The sequence below is a fragment of the Cephus cinctus genome, unplaced genomic scaffold, assembly GCF_000341935.2.
Source record: "Cephus cinctus unplaced genomic scaffold, Ccin1 Ccin1_scaffold0204, whole genome shotgun sequence".
NCBI classification, from domain to species: Eukaryota; Metazoa; Arthropoda; class Insecta; order Hymenoptera; family Cephidae; genus Cephus; species Cephus cinctus.
In genome coordinates, this window is record NW_014332923.1 from 36,835 (window position 1) to 63,065 (window position 26,231).

At 39.4% G+C, this 26,231-nt stretch overlaps 1 protein-coding gene across 2 annotated transcripts in view; it reads left to right on the forward strand.

Annotated features, from left to right (window-relative positions):
• The first annotated feature begins 23,375 nt into the window (after nucleotides 1–23,375).
• LOC107264952 (lachesin) overlaps nucleotides 23,376–26,231 on the forward strand; it is a 68,652-nt gene continuing 65,796 nt past the window's right edge. For both annotated transcript variants that reach the window (XM_025082161.1, XM_015733798.2), the window contains exon 1: nucleotides 23,376–23,611. The gene's annotated coding sequence lies outside the window, so the exon portion shown is untranslated. The remainder of the gene's footprint in view (nucleotides 23,612–26,231) is intronic.

The following is a 26,231-nucleotide window of genomic DNA, read 5'->3' on the forward strand; positions in this document are numbered from 1 at the left end:
TTTTGTGCTGATGTGCATGTATTACATGTGTCGTATCAACTTGTGTTAAAGTACGACCGCATAAAATACATGGGAGTGTCTTATGCATTAGCCAACCAAAAAAAGGGATGTGTGTGTATATACATATGTAGGTGCACGCAAAATTTTGTGGTAAGGTTCCAAACGAACAGCTGAACCGTAAACATTTGTAGAGAATATCAAGTTCTGGATGTAGATGGAATAGTAATATTTACAGATCTCAAGCATCTCCGGTTTCAAAACGGCACACGCACTAATATGCAAAAGTTTAGTGTCTTATGCGTGCATAAAAATATTGGATGAGCCGCTTAACTAAAATGGGTCAAATTTACAGAAAAAAATCATGAGCAGGTTAATGGAACATTATTTGGAAATTCGAAGCACTTTCAATTTTAAAAGTTCTACATCAGTGAAGTTAATATTCTTTTGGAACGGCGAATGTATAAGATGCGACTGCCTGTTCCAAGCGGTTGTGACTTAAGGGAAACCAGCTTGTAGTGATAGTTCTATTGGTACATTTATTATGGAACGGATTTAGACATGTAGATGTTGTAAGATTAAATAGGTGTTTTCGAAAAACGTAGAAGAAGTATGGATGGTAGTCAGTTTAAAAATAAATAGACAGTATGAATAGATCAATTCGAAATATAATAGAGTTATTGATAGCATTGAAGTAATACATATAAGAATGTTATACATATATTATGCTCAATGCTATTTTATCGCTAATATCTATAGGAATAATATCGATATACTGCAAGAGTGTCAATTTCTGGTGGTGTTTTCTTTTTTAGAATGTTACCGTTTTATTAATGGTACAATTGGATTGGATAAAAAATGAAAATAACGTGAAGCCTATACATGTACAAGTACCATACGCTGAAAACGGCGCAAAGGAAAGAAAATACTGTTCACTGGCCGATTGAATAATTCATTATGCAACATATGCGGAGCCCGTCAACAGCGAAAATCCGCACAAAGCGATGTTGGCGATTTTAAAATCATAAATTTTAGAATTACCGAAGAATGGACAATTCAATTACCGGATTATTGAAACATCTGGAACAACGGTATTTGCTTATAGAGTACGATAGATTCGAATAATGTTTAGAATTGATCTTAAGCATTAGATGTAACCGTATGAGATGTGTATGAATGTGTCTACATTCGAGATGTAGACACTTTTCGAAATTTTCATCTTAAATTTTGGAGAAATTTTGAAAATTGTCTTAAAAGTTTTCTTTTCTGTATCGCCCTTTTTTCATCGCCCATATAAAATTCGTGTACAATGTGACACTCTGCTATTATTAAATTTTTATTTTTATTCCTTATGTATTTTTTATTCATTGCAGTTGACTTATAAAGATATTTATAGCGTGACAGTTCCTTGTAATCGTAATATACTTATTTTTACATGCAACCCATTATATGCATTTATACGCAAAACGAATTATCGCATTACCAAAATATATTTCACATGTTTTTTGATCGTTTGCATTCTCTTTCAAATAAAAATATGCAATTAAATATTTGAACAATATTTTAAGCCACAAATATGTTCATCAGATTGCGATGTAAAACGCAGCCAATCCGAACTTCACTCGTAATCTGCAAGTCTGCCTACTGGCTAGAGTCACGGTTCGTAAAAATAATGGACTATACAAATTTTGTATAAGTTTTTGCTTTAACTCACCGGACGCATAACGATTCGTTATATTGTAATTTAAAAAGGAATATTCAGGAAATTAAGGAGTGATCCGTTCCGTTCATTCTTTGATTATGTTTTTTGGAAACTAAAATTGAAAGATCGTTCGACTTGAGGCAAAGTGCATCTGGCGGGATTAAGCAAAATTTTATATAAAACTCAGACAATCTATGATTTGCAGGCACCGTGACTGTAGCCAGTAGAAAGGCCCCTTACCGTTCAGAGGGTCGGAATTTTCGCCGAAAACTAGTGATCTTTTGATGTTACAAATTTATAGATATATAACCAACAAATGTTGCGGCAAATCTTTGGGCTTTTTTCGGAAGCCCAAATGGTCTGGGCCGGTTCCCCAAAGGTTAAAATTACAGTTAGCGCGAATAATTAATAAATTATTTAAACGACGTTAAACATTTTTATCGCGTAATGCACCTAATGAAAAATGTCATTATTAGTCGCATTACCAGAAGAACAAGTCAATAAAGTGCTTCGCGATGTACACCCTTGTAGATCATTATACAGTCCATAGAGTCTCCTTAATAAAACACTGTATAACCTTCCATCATATAAATGCGATCCAAATGCTTATGGTCTTTAAATACCATTATCCCTTTGTTTATCGTCCTATCAAGTTTTTACGTTTCGTGCTTCCGATGAGGACTCGTATAGTCTGATCGTTCCTCGTTAACTCTAGGAGGTCAGAAATTGATAGCGAACAGAAGCTTGCATCACGCAAACCACTTATATATAGGGTGTAACTTTTCAGGGGTCCAAAGAGGGAGCTCATATCAGCTGAGAATCCGCCTCCTTCTATTTATACTTGTTGTCGCAGGAATAATATTAATATTGTATTGTACCTTGTCCAACTAGAATATTGTGTTGATACGCGTGCTGGCTATACTACAATATTAATATTATTCCTACGATAACAATTACAAATAGAAGAAGACGGATTCTCAGCCGAAATGGGCTCCTTCCTCATCGGACCCCGGAGAAGTTACAGCCTGTATATGCAAGCATTGTACAAGATGCCTCATGAAAAATATTTAATCTAAAACATTAATTATTGTCATTAGGTTAATTACAGGCATTTGACAATTGACTTATATCCCTTGGATCAAATTGTTATACATTAGAACCACATGGATAAATCCTAAAATGTTCAGAACTTCTAGGACACCTAATTCCGTTTCCGGGTTATGACAATAATGGAGTTAGCTGAGATAACATCCGACGACGCGACATCTTTACAGTCGAAGTGGCTGAATCATCGCTAGCTGGTTGGCTGACTGGCTGGCTAGCGTGGGATAGATAATAGGTGGGTGGTTGACTCCACATTAGTAGCGAGTTAACGTAAGGATAAAGTTAAAGGCCGGATGACCTAATCCGTAACTCGGAACAACGCTAATTCGTAGCCAGTGGATGTAACTCTAATAACGGGACTTCTTTAAAGCGGAGTTAGAGTGGGAATTGTACTGTAAATTTTGAAGTTTGGCGCTACATTAATTTGAAGTTGGCTCACAGTGAACAGTCGACTACTCGACATCTTTAGAACGTAGGGTTGGTTCTCCAGGATCAGTTATATCCCGTTCTATTCGTCCAGGAATTAACTAGACGTCGTACGAAACGCATGTCAGAATCGTAGGGTCCATCCGGTTCCTAATTTTCAACTATATAACTACAGCACCAGGGTGAAATTAGCGAGCACGCTACCAGCCGAGGTAAAGCCGCCTATTTACAGCCAAAGCAGTCCGAGCATTCCCTGTTCAAGGCGCAAATCATGAAACAGTTATAGTACGATCTACCTGCGTTCATGTTACATGTAGGCCAAATTCACAAGGCCGAAAGCCTTTAGCCAGTACAGTGTAGTGTCCAGTGAATATTGCCTAGTATCAGTCAGCTGCTACCTATCAGATGCAGCTACGAGCTAGTATAAATGCTTAGTAAATATATACCAAACAGAATGGCACAGTTCAACTTTTCTTGATATACAAAAATATTTTCATAAATACACTTTGTGAAATAGAAATGTCTAAAGGTTTGGATATAGTAAAAAAAAATTTAAATAAACTAAAACGATTCATACTTCAAAGTTCCGGTCCATATTTTTATCCCATAGAATAATACAGATGGTGCAGACCGAGTGACGCATATACTTTCTTGCGAGACACTCTGTAGAAGCAGGATAGAGAATAAGGGAGGGATAATTGAATACAACTTGATCGGGCCGCGCGTTTCCACCCCATTAAATCGGGCTTAAACTGCTTGGAGACGGTAGGGGGGTGAATTGCCCCTCGCCTAGGTTGGTGCGAGGGAATGTTTACTGCTGCCCCAGCTGGGGGCCAATCAGTATAGTCTCCATACCCCACAACCCCTATAGGCACTATACAACCGTGCAATAGAATCGCGCCGGCAATAGCTAAGTCGATGTCGTTATATTGCCGGATTATTCCTCACCGCTTTTCGTTATGGGTATAATCAAATTAACTTACTTCAGATTTCAGAGTCGTCTCTGTACCTGCCAGCTATTTGATTCCCTCCCCCCCATCCCTTCCTCTCTCTATATTACTCTCGCTCACTTTCTGCATCCCCATTATCCTTCTACCAGCCCTGCGCGCAACACGCTCACCTGCGTCACTGACGTTTACCACTCATTACCGAGCTCAGTGGCGCCAACTGCCAGCAGGAAATACTTGGCGGGACTTGATCATCACCAATATATACCTCTCGATGCCAAACTGGTACTTACAGTAATCTTACGAGTTACACGAAGATAATCACTCAGCAAATATTCTAAATTCAACGAATTAAAATCGTCGTTCGAAACGTTGGTATATAATCAGTATGATTAAAATTTCCTTATTTTTTTTTTAAACCTCTCTAAGTATCCTTGAGTGACCATGAACCTTAACATGCTGGAAAATGTCGAACGTTTCTAAGATTGTTTCTTGTCTTATGATTTATGAAACTCTTGCAATTTTCAGTTATTCTCAATATGATGGATTCAGTTCATTGATCCGAAACATCGGTGGTAAAGTGCAATTGGATAATGCGACAGCTTTCGGTATTGATTTACGATTTATGTTTAATCTCTCGATTATGACGGTTTTGATAAACGTCAGTCACATGTAGTGATCCTTAATGCCTATCATCAATTCTGTATTAATGGAGCTTATTCACTGTAAGTCGATGGTAAACTTAAGGGTTTATTGACGTATTGTCTTGTTAGTCGATGTATGTTTTCAATTAATCTTTATATGTTAATTTCATGAAATCTATTGGAGTCGAGTTCGTTTCATTAGTGCGATATTTATGGACAGACTTGTTAATGGCTCTTAATATTAATTACGAATTTCTCGTTTAGTACTGAGTATACATAGTGACTGTTTCGCTTATAATTGTCACAGTATGAATGCACATAGATATTGCTGCATCTGTCATTTCCATAATATTGGACCATTACGTCTTCGTATGCGAATGTTTGATCAACATTCATTCTTCTTTTTATTCATGATTTTTAGATAATATATTCATATATGAAATGGCTTTACTTCGAAAAACTGATCGACATATTTATACAGTTGTATAAAAAAAAATGTATACATACCCTGTGAAAAAATGAGTTATGTGAATTTCTTTGATACGTAAAATATACGTACAAGCAACATATGATACAATATTAATAGATAAAATACCATAGGTTTCATTACGGTTATATTTTTATTAAAACTTAAAAATCACTTTTTATCTCTTATTTCTCTCAGTAAGAAGGAACTTCCATATTGATGAAGGTATGTATACTTCTTTGTATGTATACTTCTTCATGGCAGCGAATGTGTTAATATGATTGTATTCAAAATTCAATATTGGAGAAAAGAACATTTTGTTTCAGTTTAATATATTGGGTTGTCCGGAAAGTTCGTGCCGGTTTTCGGTAGATCGCATGAGAACGGACCTGAATATATCATAATTATTGAAACAAATGAAATGTGGACATATTCTAAAGGACGGTACTTTAGGCATATTTGGAAAAAATTTTGGTACAGATATGTTAACTTTTGTAAGTTTTATACGCCTTAGATTATGGTATGGATTATAGATTATGGCCTCATGTGTCGTTGACAACTCGACAAAAGTTGTTGGAGTTCGGATGAGATGTTTTACCCCATCCACCATATTCACCGGACCTCGCATCCTCAGATTTCCACTTATCCCGATCATTACGAAATTCCCTTAATGAAAAAAATTTCAATTTTTTGATCCAGATAAAAATCTATTTAGAAAACTTTTTCGCCGAAAAACCTAAGACGTTCTGGAAGAACGGAATTCTCAAGTTGCACGAAAGATGGAGAAAGGTTGTGGAACAGAATGGCACCTATATATAATTTAATAAATGTATACCAAATTTAAATAAGCTGCGTTTCAATTTACCTTCAAAATCGGCACGAACTTTCCGGACAACCTAATACATATCACGGTGATTCACAGTAATATACCTTCATCCCGTAATATATCAACAAAAATTACCCAAGAGACGGAAAAAACATCACAATAATGGCCATGATCAAAATTCGTTGACAAAATAGAATATAAATAAATAGAATACAGATCTGAGTCATCTGATAAGCAAAGTATAGTAAAGGAATTAATGCAAATTCCATATCTATATTTTTATAGGAATGTAATAATAATAGCTCATTGTGTATACATATTTTCCGTCTTGGTTATATATGTATAGTAATTAAATAAAATTTCAATATTATGAATTGCACGTATGCAATTAATATATGGAACAAATGAAACCAGGTATGGGATAGATTTAGAAAGTACTAATTGTTCGACCCAGCTTCACTTGGATAAATGTTGGTGTGCCTTTAGTATTAACTTAGTATTTCTAAAATATTCTTAAAAATTATATGTATGGTAATTGAGAGTAATAACGAATATGACCAATTTGTACATATATTTTTGGTTATTACTCCGCTTGTAGATTTTGTAGCGTGATTCAATATGAATGAAAATTTCACTGGAAAGATATGGAATCATATTAAAAAACATCCCATAAAAATTCGTTCAGTAGTTACGGAGCCTGTGGCAAACAGATAGACATAAAGCATAATATCGGTTATAACTTTTTTCAATATGAATATTTAAATATTTACGTATTATCACAGCATATCAGACCTTCCTCTGAATACCTACCAGAAATATCCTTTGCCAAATCCAGGGCCCATCTAGGACCCCCTGAGCGACTAGAGGACTAGCTGGGACCTCTACGGACCCTCGAATTTCATAATGAAATTTCCATTATGGATGTGATTATATGTTTCTCAGCTTTCTACGTATGCGCAGATGTACAGATGGAGAAAAGTCTTACCACAAGTATAGGAAATTGTTTAAAATCAATGATTAAGAGTACAGAACGAATTCGAAGATCGTAGAAAAAAATATGTGGCCGGATCATATACCAGATTCGTCCTAGACATCTTCCGCAGACCTCTTCCATATTTTTCATTTTCATTACTCGATCAGGTGAACAAATATCAAAAAAGAATAATCAAAATTGGACGGCAATTCACATTCTTACGTAAAGATATAGGAGCAAATACGTCTGATATCCCTCAGATTATCCGAAAAAAGATACTCTCTCTCTCTCTCTCTAAGAGATTCCATCCACTTTTGAAATTCACCCTTGACCCAACTAGAAGAGAAAGAGACATTAACGTAACGAAAGCGTGAGTTTAAAAGTAAAGGATTCGTTGAGCAATAAAAGAGGCCACGCTGAGGTCGTTCAAGAAGGACTTTGGACTTTGATTAGCCGGATATACAGCGTATACGATATAAAGGTTAGGTATACCTTGAGTGGTACAGTATAGAACTAGGCAGGATTAGACGGGTCTGGGGGCTTTGCTGGATTGGTAGAATCATGTAGTGGCCGGGTAGCCTAGGTTCCTCGACTTCTTGGCGAGATTAGCTTAGTTACAGATAACGCCAACGAAGTCCATACTGGGTCCTGGGCCTGATGCGCGAGATCGGGATATAGCAAGAAGTTTGATTATCTTTCCGGGAATACAGGGTGAAGTCGAGGTCTGAGGTCGCTCTCGTCGTCAGATGTTTCTATACGGATGGAAGGATATTGTGATCCCTGAAGCACAACTAGAGCCACGCTTTGGTAGCTACTCGGCTATATTACATGGCCACGGTGCGCACACCACGCGGAGGCATCCAAACAAGATCCCTATCCCCACTCGGAGTTAATTGCCTTGCCAATGTAGGATTAGCAGGCTTGAGGACTCTGGAAGCTGCCCTGTGGCCGCTTAACCTTATGCCTATCCAGAGAAATACCCAATGTCCCTACCTGATGCTCCACTTCAAATTTCGAGCGGTTCTCTACCCCTGACTCAAACTGGCACCGTCCTCCTATATATGATCGGCTTTCGACCTCTTGAAACATCAAGAATGTATGTGCTTAAAGCATATAAGTATCTATCAAGAGTCTCTATAAATACTTGAATTATTTTCTCTCGTGTCCCCACTGGATGCATCGATCTTCATTGTACACCGGAAAAAGAGAACAGTAACGGTTACTGGTCGGGTTAGCAGTGAGCATCAGTAGTGATTCCCACTTTGTTGAAAAGTGTTGATCCCTTAAAAAATCCTGTAAGAAGTACTTTAGAAACGTTAATGCCTATTTGTCACATAATTTCCATTTCAACTGGGATTTCAAGCTGTTATAACCATAGTAATCATTATTGTTCTCTTTTCTCCGTGATACAACCTGTAGAGCTCATACTTCTTATATTTGAAATTAAGAACATGATCTCAAAACTTTTAGATTACGTCTAGATACTGATATTCTTATTAAGGAACTCGTTAGTATTCGTTACGTATAATAGCATCTCAAGTAGCTGGTACAGATTGTTACCACCTTCAATCTTTTAAGATTTTCGGATAACTTCCAAGTTTTGCTGACCAGTTAGTGTACTCGAGCGGTTAATCTAACTAGGTGTAAGCAAGATGTTTGGAAAGTTTCGACTTCCGGCACCCTTCTCTCAGTGAGAGGTCTGACTGTCCGAGTTCCGTTACCACTTGGTAACCTGGTTAGGTACATCGACGGTAAAAGGTTCGGTAAGGAACTCTGAGATTTTCCGCTATTTGGAAAAGTTGTAGAAGTTACGAGAGCATTTTGACCACGGAGTGCTCTCCGCAGTGACGAAGCAACGTGAATATAGGTGAGATAGGAAGATCCAAAACCGAGTTCCATTTTCGAAGCAGAACGACTGAAACCACACTTCTGTGGCGATCGGTTTGGCCTGCCTTCAAAGCCAATGGTACGAACAGGACTATTAATCAAATCGAATCAAGCTGTGCCTAATCAGTCGGTGATAGCCGACCGAGTAGGGAACCATAAAAACTTGGATTGGCTATCGAGCAGCGTGCAGGGTTCAGCACGGGGATCGCGAGGGTTAGGTAGCTTCTGTTATGTTGTAGAGCTAGGCTGTACTGACGTTGAAAGATGGAGGTGCTCCTTCTCTCTAGCCGCTGCTTCCAGCATGATGTAGCACCATCCGAACGCGCTGATAGATCCAATTTACAGAACGCCTTGCTGCTGTAGAAGACAATTTTTAACTTTACAAAGCTACAGCGAGATACAGAAGTCCATGATTAAAATTAAGAATTTTACTATAACTATCTACCATTAGACCAGTTTCTCCCCATACATTTTTTGAACCCCGGTCAGTAGAATTCGAACTGAACATAATACAGTAATTTTGCCAGGCTATAAAAACCATGTCTATACGCGCAACCTGTCTGTATTTAACTCGACCCTCATTAAGAGAACCGATTAAAAATTAATTCTCTTCAGAAACACTATATGCTGAACTCGCTTCACGTAATAGAGTATAATGATTTTTCTAGTATACTACACTTTCAAATAATGTTATTTTCTTACTACTCGGCCCAAGCAGCTCACCCGGAAAGTCGACGGTAGGAGGGCGGTGGCGCCAATTTGCTCCAGGCGCTTCAGACAGCGTAGAACGAGCGAGCGCCAGGAAGAAAGTTGAAAGGAAAAGGTAGGGCGTTTAAAAAGATATCGTAATCTCGACCTTACTGGGACCGAAAAACAGTATCGATCAAACTTGTAACTATAACCGCACTTCAGCTACCATTAAAAATATACTGTAAAACATACAATATGACGAGGAATTTATTACACAATATATTATACAAGCTCCTTCACTTGAAAAATCATTTCATCCCATGAATTAAAAAAAAAATCACTGGCTCAGGGTTTTCTGGTTTATCGATAATATTTATCCACCTTCCTGTACCAAGTGGTGCTAGCTCCATTGTTGCTCTGGAGTAATTATAATCGATAAAGATCACCGTATAAACTATGGTGGTTTGGTGTCGTATGGTAGGGCAAGTCTGGTGCGTTCCAGTTTGGCAGAGAACATCGGAAGGTCTCGCCAGCGTAGGTGACTGAGCATTGGCCATGTGAGCACAGCTGCCTCGACGATTAATGGAAAACTTAATTATTGGTCGTAGATCGGAAATCTGTGAGGGTTAATTCTATATATGTATAAATACCATCGAATATATATGTCTATATATATGTATCTGTGTACGTATTGTTATATATACAATATACGTATACAACAGGAGCGTTTCATAGGGTAGGATGATTGCGTACAGAGGCCGACCGCGTGGGATGTACTTGACGTATCACTCGAATGATCGGATATCGATTAGACCATCGACCGTACGGTTGACCCTCGATAGGTCGTAACTTGCACTCGATGCTATTCCACTAATTACCAAGGCGACATGGCAATGCCGATGGCACTTCAACGTCCACAGTTTCATCATTATACAAGGAGAGTTATCCTAGACTCCGAATCTGGAAAGAACCTTCGTATGTATTAGGCACGCTACTCTCGAATCAGATTACTCCCGCCCTCCGGTTAAGGTGAGATTGACACGAAAACTTAAATGACAATGTGAGAGAGTTATTGATAAGAAGTTGTAGTCGATTGTTGACAGAGTACCGAATTAACTATTCGAATAGAAAACTGTCGTGCATATCGGTACCCTGACATGTTTATAATACGATATCAAGGAACACGATGCCTGTAGGTGCGGGTAATCTGATTAGAGAACAGCGCACCTAATACATACGGAGGTTCCAACCACATTCGGAGTCTAGGATAGCTCACCGTGCACACTGTGATGGTAAAATATCGGGTTACAAAGTCCTGGAATTAATAACTAGTGTGTTTCGATCACGGGACGCAGTATTGTCCGTTGAGAGATGTCACGAGACGTACCGACCAAGAACACCAGGGTTCAAAAATTAATTCTTATAGGAATTAGGTTAATTTTATTGTATAATTATTTCATGCGTCTGGTACTCGGTTATCATCACGCCGCGGTAACCACTCGTATGAAAATCCAGATACGAGTACCAGTGTCGATACAGCAGGATGAAAGTCGTCATCACTTATGCAAGGGATAGTGAAGGACAGTCAAGACGCCCGGCGCCTCCAGCCTCCAGCCGACGACTCCCAAATTGAGTAGAGAGTTGGTCACGTAGAAGACATCGCCATGGATCATCTCGTATTACTATAGTATCGCCGGTACTGATATCCCAAGAAGGGCACATCACACGTACTGAAACGGAAGTGAGCTACCCTGGCAAGGTGATATGAACCTCTGCCACCCATCAGTCCTGACCAAGTCCAGGATCACCGCCAGAAGACACCTGAACACCCGACGCTACCGCAACGAGTTCTGACAGACTTTTATAAGACCTTGCGACCAGACTACGTAAACTATGATTGCTCGTGTAGGCAGTATAAAGAATTTAGACCGTCCTTCCGAGTCTCTAATGTTTCCGATAGGAAGGCACCGATTATAGCATTATCTTTTTGCGTCGTTCTTGTGATAGGCGTAGTGATTTAATATTTTGATAACTGAAGTCCCATATTGGAGCCCAACACCGTGCTTCGAAATTAGCGTGTAGCGCTATGATTGGCGAATTCTTCTGCGATGACGATTGGCCTAGAAGGCCTTGGCTTTGGCGACAAGGAAGACACTGATCCAACCCGTAGGAAAAAATCCTTCGTGCGAGCATTCTTTCGTTGCCAGCCGTCTTAACCGGATGCGCCTATGCAAGTTTTCGTTATTGTCTCGCGAAGTATTGCATCGTTCACGGTAAGAGTCTCGCTGTACTGAGAACGAAATTTTGTCCGCCTTCGTGGCTTCTGCAAAGACGCAATTGTTACATGTGTCTCGTTTCTACCCTCCCGGTTGTGGCCTATGAGAGGCTCGGGTTTCACCAGCAGGGAAAGGTTTCGTGCATCAGGCTCTGAATATTATATATTTCCCGATTGTCTTTGCATATTATATCCATTAGCTTTTAAGCCTCCGTGATCCTGGAGAAGTGTGTAAAGATTCCGTGAACCACGCTTCTTGTGTATTTGCGTAGTAGGGTTCAGCTAATCATATGCTAGATTTTTTATCTTTCTATTGTATTACTTTTTCTATTTCTCTTTTATTTCTCATATTATTTATTTCGCGATATTTAGGTCATTTATTTTCTTATATTCTATGTATGCTTTCCTATCTTACTCCGCGATCTCGTCCGTGCTGGTAACGGTATTCAAATTGCCTGAATCATCCCGCCCTACGTCAGGATGTCGTGTAGATTTTTCGTAACGACTGTCACACGTATGTTTCGGTATCTCTATCGAACTGTAATTTCGTAGAATCATAAAGGACTATCGAGCTCTTTCGGTCTGAGGAATAAAGTTTCGAATTTTGTTGAATTTCATATTTCGATTGCTTGGCATGTCCCTCAGGGACAGTGTATACCGCATACTTAGTTTTTGTGTTCCTTTGTCTCACATGTTTCGTAACATTATAACACACGTTTCATCTCGCGTGATTCTGAAATATTAATTTATTTTATTAATTGTTTTCTCGAGCTTGTTAATTTTACTTGAGTCTCTACCTACAATTCCTTTCCAGCTAGCTGGATGATCTTTCCTATTTTTTCTGGAATCGCGTACTTTTCCGTGGCATGACGGTATATCTGCGGCTCATTGTTAAGTTCCGTGACCTGTCCCTTATAATTCTATATCTTTCCCAACCCTTTTTAATCCTCACCTTCCATAAAGACTAGCAAATCGTTACTCCTCGCACGCCGCTTCCTCACCGTTAATTCCTAATTCTACTAAAACACCCCCTTAATATTTTCCTTAATACTTCCTACTTCGTACTTTCAAAAATCCGTAATCTCAAAACTTCAAGAAACCTATTTCCTTGCCAATCCTTCCCGTTATACTGGAACTGGATTTTCTCGACTTTTCAACCCCTACCTTCTATCATTTTTCTCAGTATAAAAGGACCAACCCTCTTTAGTTTATTTAGTTAGTAGTATTGACATTGTACACGATACTTTTGGCAAAATGCATTCCTTATCATCGATTTCATCTACCGAGAAAGCGATCAGCTTCCTGGAACTTATTACAAAAATTGATCGGAAACGATTCTTTGGATCGTAACATCAGACGGTCCCGTGCTTTCACATAACTTTTTAATGATATCTCAGAAGAGAGAAGAATGTCTCGATCATATTTGTTAACCGCACAGCTACAAGGATCCGGGTCCCGAGATAACGTTAGGGATGCCTAGAGTAAGTAATAAGACACTTTGACCCACCAGTCTGTTGTTATTGAGGAATGAGAAGGGTCAAGGGAGGACTTTACAGGATGATCAGTCGGTTGTGTATCCTATATCACAGTAAAGTTTAGCAATGGACACTGAATATATCCCATCCTAAAGTAGACGGTAACAATTATATCAGGAAATACGGGAAGATAATTGAAGCAGAATGTAGCGAAGATGCTACAGAGCGGATAATGGAATAAATAGTTTGTCGTGAGCAGAAGGATACGAAATGGCGTAAGCGCAGAATCCTAGTAAATTTGCGAGCGTATAATAAAACGATGATAATAAGATGCGAGTTACCGATAGCTTTCATATAATCTTTCTTTAATTCCTGCAACTTATATATGACAGTTAAGATTTAGATTTTAAAGAGAAATCGATGAAAAATATAAGGAACCGAATGTTCGAGCAGCGTCCTTGGTGCGCTAATTCTTAGGTTACCAATTAAGGCACAGGTTTGAACCTAGAACCCCTTCGTCTACTCCTCTAGGCCCTTAACTATGTAAACTATCCACCGTGTGGTTAAGACATCTCCCGATAAGCAACTCTTGGGTGGCTCGCTCCCCCTCTGAGACTTCACATGTTGGAAGCTTCCACAGCCTAGAAACTATAAGACGCTTGTTACTAACACAGCCAACTAAATTGCTTCCCAGCAACAATTTATTATCGCCACCGAAGCTACTAGTAATAAGAAGACGGCGTGTGATCCACTCTCACCAGGAGAGCTTATCGCCTTGTTCCTAAACGTGAAACATTGTCAGCATGCGTGTCGCGTTTAAAACGTCCCTCGGTCATTCTTTCCGGATCTATCGAAAGGCACTGTGTGTTTCCTAGGAGGGTATCTGCTTCGTCGTGTTAGCAGGTACGCTTCGACGAGTTTGAATGATTTTTCAAATCTACTCTACACCTTTTAGGGATCCACTGACACGTGCGAGAGCCACGAGGAATCAAGAAGAGACATCGCTGGCAGCTTCGTGAAAGAATCGGAAGAGATGGGACTCCTTTATTCGAGGATATTCAGAACAGGAGATACGCGATATTGTATAAATATACCTATGTATAACGGTTGTGTATATTATAGACACACGTATACGTGGCTATCTCTCACGGTCGAGTCTTCACGTCTGGAAATATGTAAACGTTAGGTTATGTTCTAGAGCTAGTAGGTATAGGAACGTACGTTGCTTTAGGAACATTGAATTTAGACGTATGTCGAGACACATGCAGAGTGTTACGTGTCCTCTGAAGTACGGGTTAAAAAGATGAAAACAATTTTAGTCAAAAGTATAGAGTCAGACCCTTAGCGCACTTTAAACCACAAGGACAGACTTCAATTTGAAAGCTTCCGCGTTCAGCCAGAACGTACGCTTTTACGTAACGCGTCGAAAGGAGATCACGCGACGAACTTGTGCAGCCGTAAAGTGCCCAGAGCCAGTGCCGCTTTTAATGCTGTTTGCTCGGTCCCAATGCCCATAGTAAAAACTAAATATAAAGCAGGGCTTTCCTCGATGTAACTGGCTGGAATAGGAGCGGCTGTGTTTGTCGAGCTAAGTGACACTAATTGAAAGTTCAATGCTGGCATATTGATTACACCATAGGTCACATAATACCGTGCAAACGTGCCGGTAATTCAATCTCACTTGCTTCTAATTTATCCCGCAACTATCCACAGTTACGTATGATCAGCGATAGTCGGTGCTATCGTAGAAGTCTATTGGCATTATCTTATTTTAAGTGACAGTCCCATTTGATGCCAGTGATACGTAATTCTTCTTTAGGATATTCATCTTTCCATTCAATAGATCTGCCACGATGCCGTGCACTTTTATTGATGACGTCTCACGTGGCCCATTACGAGTAACGCTAAACTGTATTAATCACGTGTAGGAGTGCCGTGATACGGTTCCTTCTAGTAAAGAAATCCCGCGATATACTGACCAGAGACACCTACGAAGTCGTGCTTCGAAATAAATTACTTCGGATTCATACTAAAGCTTGGGAATGTTACGAATGCTGGAAGACACGCTTCGTCAGAAAGTGAAACAGCGGTCTGTCTACGTTGGACCGGACCAGATTTTCTTGGGTACTACGCTAGATACTCTGAGACAATGAATTGTAGAATCACTTTGAAAAGTTCTGACGTTTTACCATGAAACAAGAAAAAAAGCTGGCAAATATAGAGAGAAAGAGAAAGATTCCAGAAGGCAACAATTACCGGCACCCAAGAATATCTATCCTACTTTTTATTCCGAGCGTATCTTTCTCCAGACGATTCGATATTTCTTGTAAGGAAAGTGACGAAGGACAATAGTAGGCGCGGTGAACGGGTAGAATTGCTGAACACACGTTTTAGGTCTGACGCAAAGAATAGTTCCTCTCGTAGAAGGTTATGCTATGGAAGAAGAGAAGAGAACCGACGCGGAGTCAGGATGAGCTTGAAGGATTAATTTCCTCCTTGAGAAAGCTTAACTTCGAGTTGTGAAGCCAACCAAACTCTGTCCCGGCATCGTCGGATAAATGTTAATCAAGCATTTATCCTCGTCCTCGTCTTTGTCAGATACGTGTTATATTTGTCAGGGCGTCGTGCACGTCTATTTAAGTATAGCTGTATAGAAATATATCTAAATTTATAAAGGCAGACGTAAAAACACATGTACATCTCGGTACATATGCAGGTACTGTTGGTATATATATCTAGAAATAGCCATAGCAGCCATCCACTTCTGAATGGTACCTTGCAAATTTTCACTCCGCATACGATAGTGGCAGTTGCACGCGCAAACTTGGCCCAACTTGAAGAACTCCTGAAGAATACTTCCGGTACTCCCTGCAGTGCCTGAATGTGGATTGCATTTTGCAGCTACGCTCGGAGCGCGACTCGGCTGGGTACACGATTTTCCTGAGTTTATTCCGCCACGTTACGTAGCGGAATGCTCGCTGGTTTCAAATTCCTGGACAATGGCGTGCCTGCAAGCAAGAGCGTACCCAGCGCGATAATAACTTGAGAAATCATAGTGAACCTTTGGCCAACTATTATGAAGACATTATTCGACTATACCGAACAAGTATCTTCCCAACTATACAGGAATTCATCTATACCTTCCACCATGGTTAAGTTCAAGAGCATGGATAATAAAGCTCAAAGGATCAACGGAAAGAAGCGGAAGTGAGCAAAAGATTAAATCTAAAGCCGGAATGCGATGATGCTTTTGAATCGGCCTTATTTTTCGGCGGAAAGAAAAAAGATGATGAATCCTTAAAATGTTGAGAGAGCATGAGACAGCGGGGAGAGAGGCACGAAATAATAATAAAAGAAGGCAAGGACGTAGACGGAGACTCAAAGGTTAAAAGACGAAGAAATTCCGCAGGAAGGCCAAGGAGAGGACATGACAGTGGCACAATTATACCAGATTAAAGATACGCGCTCCACTACAGTAGGGTCCTGGCCAAGTATAGTAGGGGACATGGGGCCAGCTCGAAGTAGCTTAACGGAGATGGCTCACAAACTCTCGTGGCTTCTTGTTGGCTTGTAGAGGGAGGATTACAGGCTCTTATCTGCACCTACTCAGGAAATTAAAAAGACCACCAGCCTGATCCTGATACTTGGAATTGGGAGGCACTCATACAGTCCCACGTCAATATACTGGTTTACAGTTACACGTGGACGATACCCTGGGAATGGGAAAAGCGACAATCTGCACGTATTGTACGTTACATACGAGAGGGAGTATGTGGCCACACGAGGGTTCGGGTGGAGAGTAGCGCACCTATGATCCGCAGCACGTGTCTCTATGTGCTGTTTATAGTTCTGTTGTCAAAGGACGCAACGCAGAGCGAAACCGTGGAAAGCATACAGACAGCTACGAGCCTAGTATATTGGTGACCTCCCTCTCCCTAAGCTAGCTTACAAAGTCACAACACACGATCTAACTCGGCTGGAAAATTGCAGTCGAGTTATATTCCCGTACACGTGGGTATATTTGTACACGCTGAACATATTGGAAGAAAATTCAAAGATCGTAGCAATCATGGAGAGAACGCACGTTCTTCCAGTTTCTCTCGTCTAATCTGTGAATAGTACCTACTACTTCGTCAAATCAGACCAAAAAATTGCCAGTGCCGTAGTTATTCCATCGAAGTCTGTCAAGTCCTTCAATAACACGTAGATAAAGGAAATCGAGCTAGGGATGGATGTGGATTATGTATTATTACACTGTCTTCATATATGGCAAGAGAGAATAACACAATGTCGTGTGTAAAATAATAGGGACTTTTTAACGCGTCGTAATGAACTCAGTAGAAAATACCTGCTGTTACATTGGATAATATAAGGAATGACATTTACATCAAAATAGTTTATTTGTACCGCCAGGTAGATAAGTAAAAAGCACTATGGAGTCGCTACTCCGTGTTATCTCCTGGGAAATTTCCGTAGTTTTCATTTTCTATGAAAAAGAGGGCTGTTTTCTTCACTGTGCAGTGAGCTTTATTGAAAATGCACTCCCGCATCGTTCTACTTTATTTACAACGTACTTATACACGTGCGTGTATAACATCTAGTCACGATTCAAAAACCTCCAGGATGTAGAACCAAACCACGTGAAATGCCTGAAAGATGATGGTGGACGTTACATTCGTCATATTCTTTCACGGAGAAAATTTGTGCCTTTCATTTCGATTTGTGATATCCTCACACTGATTGTAACGAGAGGATTTTATCTGCATTTAATCTTAAAATTTGAGACCTGCGCGCAGCCGCGTATCGAAGACATACGCGTTGTTAAACGACTGAGGACCATTTGCGGCAGAAACTTAGTTAAATGCTTTTGAAAGTTTCAGCCCAAGGAAGTAATCTTCTAGCAATTCTATAATTTCGCCAAATAAAGTTTGCACCCTAGTTTTCAATTTAGTTGAATAGTTTCGTCGGGCTCCTGGAATGAAAAAAAAAACGACAATTCTTTGAAAATGAGGTTACAGGTATTAATATCTTAATCAGAAATTGCACAGGGAAGAATTATTTTTTATAATAGAAAAGAAATTGATCTAGAAATTTCGTATAATTGGTTTTTAAAAACTCCAATACTGTAATAAAAATTCCAATACCATGTAGTCACAGCCATTAAAAAAAAGTTACATAATAAATATACGTCTAGGGCTTCAATCAGTTCGTGTTATCTGCTTGCTTGTTTTGAATACTCCTAAAATCGAACGAGCCACGCGTATGTAGAATTGTATTGACAGGTTTACGCTACACTGAACAAATCCGCCAGATTGCCGTCCCAGTGCAGCACAAAGAACTGACACTTCAGTACAATACTGGAGGATCCAATGGTACCTTGAAAAAACTATCTACAGAAGAAATTAATTCAAAAGAAAAGGGAAGAATAAATGAAAACTACACCGAGAGAACACATAGGAAATATGTATCACCATAAATCATTTTCATAAAGGTCAGATGAAAAGATATTTTTGTAACAAATGCTCAAAGGATACCTCGTAATTTGTCGCCAGAGGGTACCTTAAAATATTATTTTTCAAACAAATGACTATAAAATTACTTAATAATTTAAGATAGTGACCTCATAGACATCTAAAATATTTTCAAAGAAGGGGAAATCTATTAAAAAATATTTTTCAGGCAGGTTAACAGTGCCATCTGTCGTGAAAAAAAAAGCTCAGACGGCCTTTTCTTTGAGCATTTGTTACAAAAACTATTATATCTAACTAGTACGAACGAATATAAGACTCGTGTGATTGGTACACTCGTGTCTTATACTCATTCGTATTATCTAGATAAAATACTATTTCACACTATTATAATAAAGTACATAAGAAATTGGTACATATGAGTTATATATATATAGATATATAACATATATCGAGCCTGGAATATTTTTACTCCCTCAAAAGAATCCTATCGAGTTTTCAAACCCTCAGCGAAATCTGGTTGGCAGTGCAAACAAAATTGCGTATACGTCTTGATAGAAGATTTTTGGGGTAAAAAAGCATAAGAGAAGGGATAAGGGGAGTCCCGTTCTCGGGTTACTGTTCACACGAACCACCGCTGTCACCGCTACCACCGCTCGTTCTCGTTCTATGTCGAGAGTTGAGAGATGACAGGAGTTTCCATGTCGACCATGGCCGCAACTTCTCCCGGAGGGCGCATAGCGGTATTCTGATAGTAATATTAAACTTACTCGATGCCTCTGGCAACTAGAAATTCTCTACCTCTTTCATATACCACTTCTCTGCTCAATAAGCTCTGAGGATGCAACTAAATATATCTATACGATTCCTACTGTAGCCTAACCTAACCTAGAAAGATTAGCATTAAAAAGCATCATAAAAACGACATAGGACATAGATATGATTGGCTGGACAGAAAGTGATGGGGGAAAAAAGTAAAAAATAAAAATTATAAAAAATAGTTGACGGTACCGCGGATTTAAACGTTTCGTATTCCCTCGAGCATGAACTACTCGAACCGTGGCGCACGAACAATTGCTCACACGATCGAACAATTTCGATAATTGCACAGTACTCGTTTGCTTTATTTTTTCTCTATTCTTTTTTGCCGCCCGTTTCATTTTGCTTTGTCTTTTTCCTCATTTTCTTTTTTTTTTTTCATTATTTTCGTAATGGATTCGTAATCGCTGAATTCGCTTGTACGATGCTAATTGTGTTATAAGTTTACGTGACATCTATCTTGGTTCAGCATACATCGGGGTAAAAAAGTGATGATCTAACATAGAGAAAGTCCATTATTAATTAGATGTTATCTTCTGAAATTAATAATTTTTTGCTATACTACAAATTCATCATGTAGCATCGTGCTTATAAAGTCTCAGGCTCAAATACGGAACTTTTAATAATTGTCACTTTTAAAAATGAATTATTAGTACAGAGCCATATGGAAAAAGCTACCATCCGCGTTTCAATAGTAAATGTCTCATGTTAATCATCTTGAGATCTGAAATATAAAATATGTAATGGACTTGGCAGATTTGAGAAATGAAGTATCGCGCTTGAAAAAGTATAGTTAACGAAATTTTTCACTGGAAAATATTATTGAAAGATATGAGAATAAGGTCGATTTCATATTACAATCATGGTGATTTCCGCGGCGAAATAGTTGATAATGATGTACATACATCGTCAGTTGTGTTGTCACTATCGTCAGAGACTCCCGAAAAATTCAATGGATTTTGTTTGAGATTAATGATTTTGTGTTTGCAGTCAATAGATCAATAGTCAAAGGAATATCGAAAATTGGAATCTTTTATACCAATACCAAATTCTGCATAATTTATGCATCGCAGAAATTAATAAAACCTGTTACGACCTTCTAAAATGATTTCACGACAATACAAATTTGTATGCCGAAAAATAATATTGACCTACTTAGAAACCCAGAGAAAACGGCCCTTCGCCCATGAAATACCTTAGCTGGCTTGATTCAAGGAAAAAACCTCAAATATTTTCAAATTTCTCTCAATGATATCTGATATAATAATGGGCACACCTTCAATGGATGTAAGAAGTAACGTCTATTGTTATATTAATTGCGAACAAATACGTAACAATAATCTGGATTTATCTAATAACGTAAAGTAAGACCGCGTGTAGGGGAAGGTCAGATTTTCAGTTCTTCAAGAAATGTTGACTGTCCCTGCTTTTGTTCCGTATATTTTTCACGATTTTCATGACGAGCTTTAGCTGCACTGGTCACAAATAATTTTTCTATCACCTCAACAAGCGGTATTTTCGTTTCTCCATCTTTTTATTATCTTTTTTGCTCTTTCTTATCCAATAGCATCTCCCCAGAACGCAACAAAGGCTTCGAGTTTCAGCGGTTGATAGAGCGGGCAAGAAATCTGATTGTAAAGAACACCTAACACCTCCATTTTTCCAACATCCGAGCCCCGCAAACTCTATTTCTCTCTTTTATTATTTCTCTCTCAAAGAAATATCGCGACTATTTCAATTTTCGCTGATATTGGCGAGCGATAGACGAGGGACGCCTCAGGGTAGCCGAGCAATCCTTTATTTTATCCGATGCCTGTATGGGCGTGCATTCTTAGCTACCTTCAGTATCGCATATGATATTTCGCATCTATACATAGGAATGTATGTATATAGGAATGTATATAATATACTACACGTAGATTACATATGTACAGGTCATGAATACATGAAAAGAGGAACGATGCCATTGTCCAATAGTCGAGTTGTATTTGGCGGGAGTGAAACGCCCTCGGACGGAGCAATGTGGCTTTTTTCTACTTATAAGTAGAAAATATACTTTTTAAATATATGTATATATTTTATATAGTTTATTTAATATATATTTATTGAAAATGAACAAATTTTTAGATCACATAGAACGAACATTTTGGGGGTTTCGATGTACATTGTGTTTATATCAAAACATTTACACGCATATACAGAAAAAATTATACTAAATATAATTGGTGGAGAATGATAAAGTAATTGCTAATGTAGTCTGAATTATCATTATCAGTGGAATATTAACAAATAGGTCTTTCATAATATGAAGAACAAAATCGTCGTATATGAACCTCCAGATAAAATTCGTTCGAAATAGCACGTTAGGTAACCTACTCCAGCATATATATGTATATATATGTATAACTCATCATCATTTCTTTACCAAACACACGAATGTAAGTCTTTTTTAAAGTCAACCCTGAAGTCACCCTAACACGTACAAACAGTTATTTATCCAAGGGAAACACGAATTTGCATATAGTGGCCATTACGTATTTTGTTGCCGCAACAGGCAATAGGTACCGTGCATTAGAAACAACACCTACGACCGGGTGAAAAACATCAGACTCTAGTGGTAATGAGGCTAGCTTTTTCTGTTTCCACGTAAAAAAAAATATTCAAATGGAAATAATTCTTCACTTTTCAGCTAGGCTTACATCATTCCTCGGAATCCTTTGCCCACTTAACCAAGAATCACATCTCCCACACGTTAAGCTATCTACGGCCCACAATTGCTTTGTACATTTGGAATATGTATGCGGGCCGCTGACTTTTAACCTAAAAATTGTTTGTCGTGAGACAGTTTGATCTCGCGTGACCGCCGATTAAATGCCAGGTTAAGTGGTTAACCAGCTTTCCCCGCTCAGGCTTGTAGAGGTCCAACCATAAGTACCCCTTGAGCTGCTCCAAGAAGTATCTTCCATATAAGTACCAAGGACAGGTTTCCCATAACGTAGAAGGTCAGTACCTAGACGGTACGATCCATCAAATCATTCATCCATCTATCTAGTTGCCCATCCATTGGCAAATCACAAAGGCATCTTTCCGTCTTGACGCGGGTTCGCCTTTCACTGACAATGGGCTGCTGGAGCGTATTAACCGAAGGGGGCTATCCTGAGAATCGAAGCCGTCGAGCTCAAGCCATAAGGCTTGGACGTGTGCGCGCGAGTCTTGGTACAGGTGTGTGCATAAATCTCGTAACTAACCTACCCTAGGCCACCCTGGCACGCTCCAAGTCGGGACGGGCGAGGCAGTTCGAGAAGAGCGTGCGCGCGATTATCTCGGAGGGTTGCGCGCTTTGAAAATCTCTTGTGACTGCCAGTTCTAGAAGGACAAGGAGAGTGAGAGTAAGTGAGAGAGAGAGAAAGAGAGAGAGAGAGAGAGAGAGAGAGAGAGAGAGAGAGAGAGAGAGAGAGAGAGAGAAACGGAGGAGTATTCTTCTACTAGCCAGCTAGGCAGCCCCAACATCAACGTCGAGTCTTAAGCGTGCACCGGAGTGGGATTCTTAGAGAGGGAGTCCCACCACTGAAAATAGTGGGAGAGCGTGGAGTGGGAGTATGGGCATTTGGCGAATGGTGGGGAGAGGCCGCAAGAGTACGAGAGGGTAGTGATTGTGCTACAGTCGGACCGCGACACCCCCACGAGTGAAACCGCGCGCGCCAACGTGCCCTCAGCAACCCAAGCGTCTGAACAGTGCTATGCTTTTAAGACTGCACCAGCTGTCGACTTGAAACGACCCTCGCCGCTAGCCCCTTTTCCATCGTGCCACGTATCGCTCTCACCCTTCTTCGAGACTCGACTAGTCTCTCGTCTCTTTTACCAGCCCGAGCCACATCGCGCGCCAACTCCCCGCGGCAGAGTATTAATCGGGTAAGTGGTTATAAAACTAGAGAGAGAGAGAGAAAGAGAGAGAGAGAGAGAGAGAGAGAGAGAGAGAGAGAGAGAGAGAGAGAGAGAGAGAAACGGAGGAGTATTCTTCTACTAGCCAGCTAGGCAGCCCCAACATCAACGTCGAGTCTTAAGCGTGCACCGGAGTGGGATTCTTAGAGAGGGAGTCCCACCACTGAAAATAGTGGGAGAGTCACATCTACGCGACTTTTCACCTTTACTCTGGGATGACACTACCTTGACACTTTATAAGAATCTACTAGAAATCTGGACCACTGCCAATGACGCGTTCGGTCGATGTGCAGGAACCTGTTGATGATCAAGCGTTATTTTTTTTAACTGCTGAATTTACGGATCGTGAATTCTTTTGACTCCTGTTGTGTCTTGAGAGTTTATTATTCGTCAACGGGACATTTTTAATGGATTGCATTTGTGCACGAAGAATTGTGGATCATTGGTAATTGTTTTCTTAACGTTCTTCATATGATAGGATTATGCTTGTGTATCCGTAGGTATCTTTGAAACTGTGTTTTGCTTGGGAGCAGCTGCATGATGACAGTTTTTAATATTTTTTTGTGTACTTACTTTCTTTTCTTTCGTTTTGTACTTTCGCACGAAATTTATATTTATTTTGACATCATATACTTTTGGGAGTAACTTTCATAGAGAAAAAGTTTCTATACGGAAACCACCTTTTCATGCCAACTTTCACGGCGCAAAACTTTATTGATTGTGCTGAATTTTTGACGTGTGTATCAAAGCTTCGAAGGATTTGTCTCTTATTATTGAGCTCGGTGAGATTATTGGTCCATTTTTTTTATCTTCTGGGACTTCTCCACATCACACGATCATCTCGTATAATAATTCTAGGTAGTTTTAGTCAATGAGGTTCGAGACAAATTTTTGCCATTGGGCAAAGTCTTGCTTGTGTCCGTGGCAAAGGTTTGTAACGAAATTGTAATTGTGCCGGTGCGAGATTGGACGCTTGCTATTATCGCACCCTCGGCTAGTTTCAAGATTCAGCCACGGATCTTGATCATTGATTTTGGGCTTGAGGATTACCCCAACCCGGTAACGAAAGACGACTATCAGGCAATAGTGAAATAGGATTTCGATTATCGCGTTGACATGGCCTACCTACGATACGTCCCCTGTGCTGATCTTGACCCCCATTTTCAATTATTATTCAATGGTGTTACGTAAATGTATTTATTATTTTGGTCCTTATAGGAGTTCTTATATCTATCATCTTCTAATTCTCGAGATTTGTCAAGTAGCTCTAAAGCTTGAACAAGTTTTTTGGTATCCGCATAGTCGATCGTTGCTAGTATTTCATGCACTTTCATGGGCATCTGTTGCACAATTGCATAATGGCTCTCATATACCTCTAATCGTAGTGATAAATATTGCACTACTCTAACATGGTCGTAAAAATCCGATAGTATATTCCCATCAGACATTCGATATCTTCGCTCTTGCAACCTATTTTTGATACGGATTCGCACCGATACTGAATAAAATTCCACCTCAAATTTAGTTTCGGAAAAGCTGATAATTTCGAAATTCCTCACGATGTATTAAATTCCAATTAAGAGCTCTACCCGTTAAACAAGTTTCTATCACGCTTATCTGACTTTCATGAAGCATACCGCTTACACGAAAATATTGTTCTAATTAACGTAGAAATTGTTTTGAATTGGCTACGCTATTGTCAGAGAATTTAGGAAGCGGGACCTCGACTCAACTCCTATGAAGTTTTTTTTATAAGTTTTTCCATCAGCACTAAACTCGAGCCATTGATTGACGAACTTGACGGAGTACTGGGAGCTTCACGACATTCTAACGCTGATACCCTATTACGCACTGTTGTTAATTCGGCACGGAACGCCTGCATTTCTCTTCTCAGTTCAACGATTATGTCCATTGTCCGATTACTTTGAACCGCGTCCATCCTGACCTCTCACGCCATATTACTTGCGTTATCGGAACTATCACTATGATCCTCTTCTCTCTCACAATATTCAAATTATCATCAGCAGCCCTTCTCTACATTCTCGTTTCAATTGGAGAATATGCTATACTCATTATAATAAAATTTCACTATACTTTCATTATTCTCTTGAATAGTTCCTATTTTGACTTTTTATTGGACGTACATTTTATAACAATAATTTTATGTATATTACTATTTAAATAATAATGCTTACGTACATACAGTATTAGCGTTCGCCTTGCAGATATTCGATGATTCGTTAAACTAAATTGAGGCCCTCATTTTTAATATGTCGGATATCGTGATAAGTGATTATGCTTTTCTTATTATTTTCCAAACTTTCAATGGACGAAGCCAATATATTGGCCCAAAAGCGGGTATATTTCATTCAATTCCATGAGAATAAACTTTCTGGACTGACGTGTTGCACGGTTGACAGGCAAATGGGACGAGTGGGATGAATTCGGCAGTATAAGCGCTGAACTCGGCGGCACACTGCCAGCACGAGGGCGCTCAAGTATCACCTTGCTATTTGGCGCGAAATATAATTTGTTGCATGTTTCTAAATCAAACATTTAATATTCCCACCCATTTCTAGACGAGCGAGTT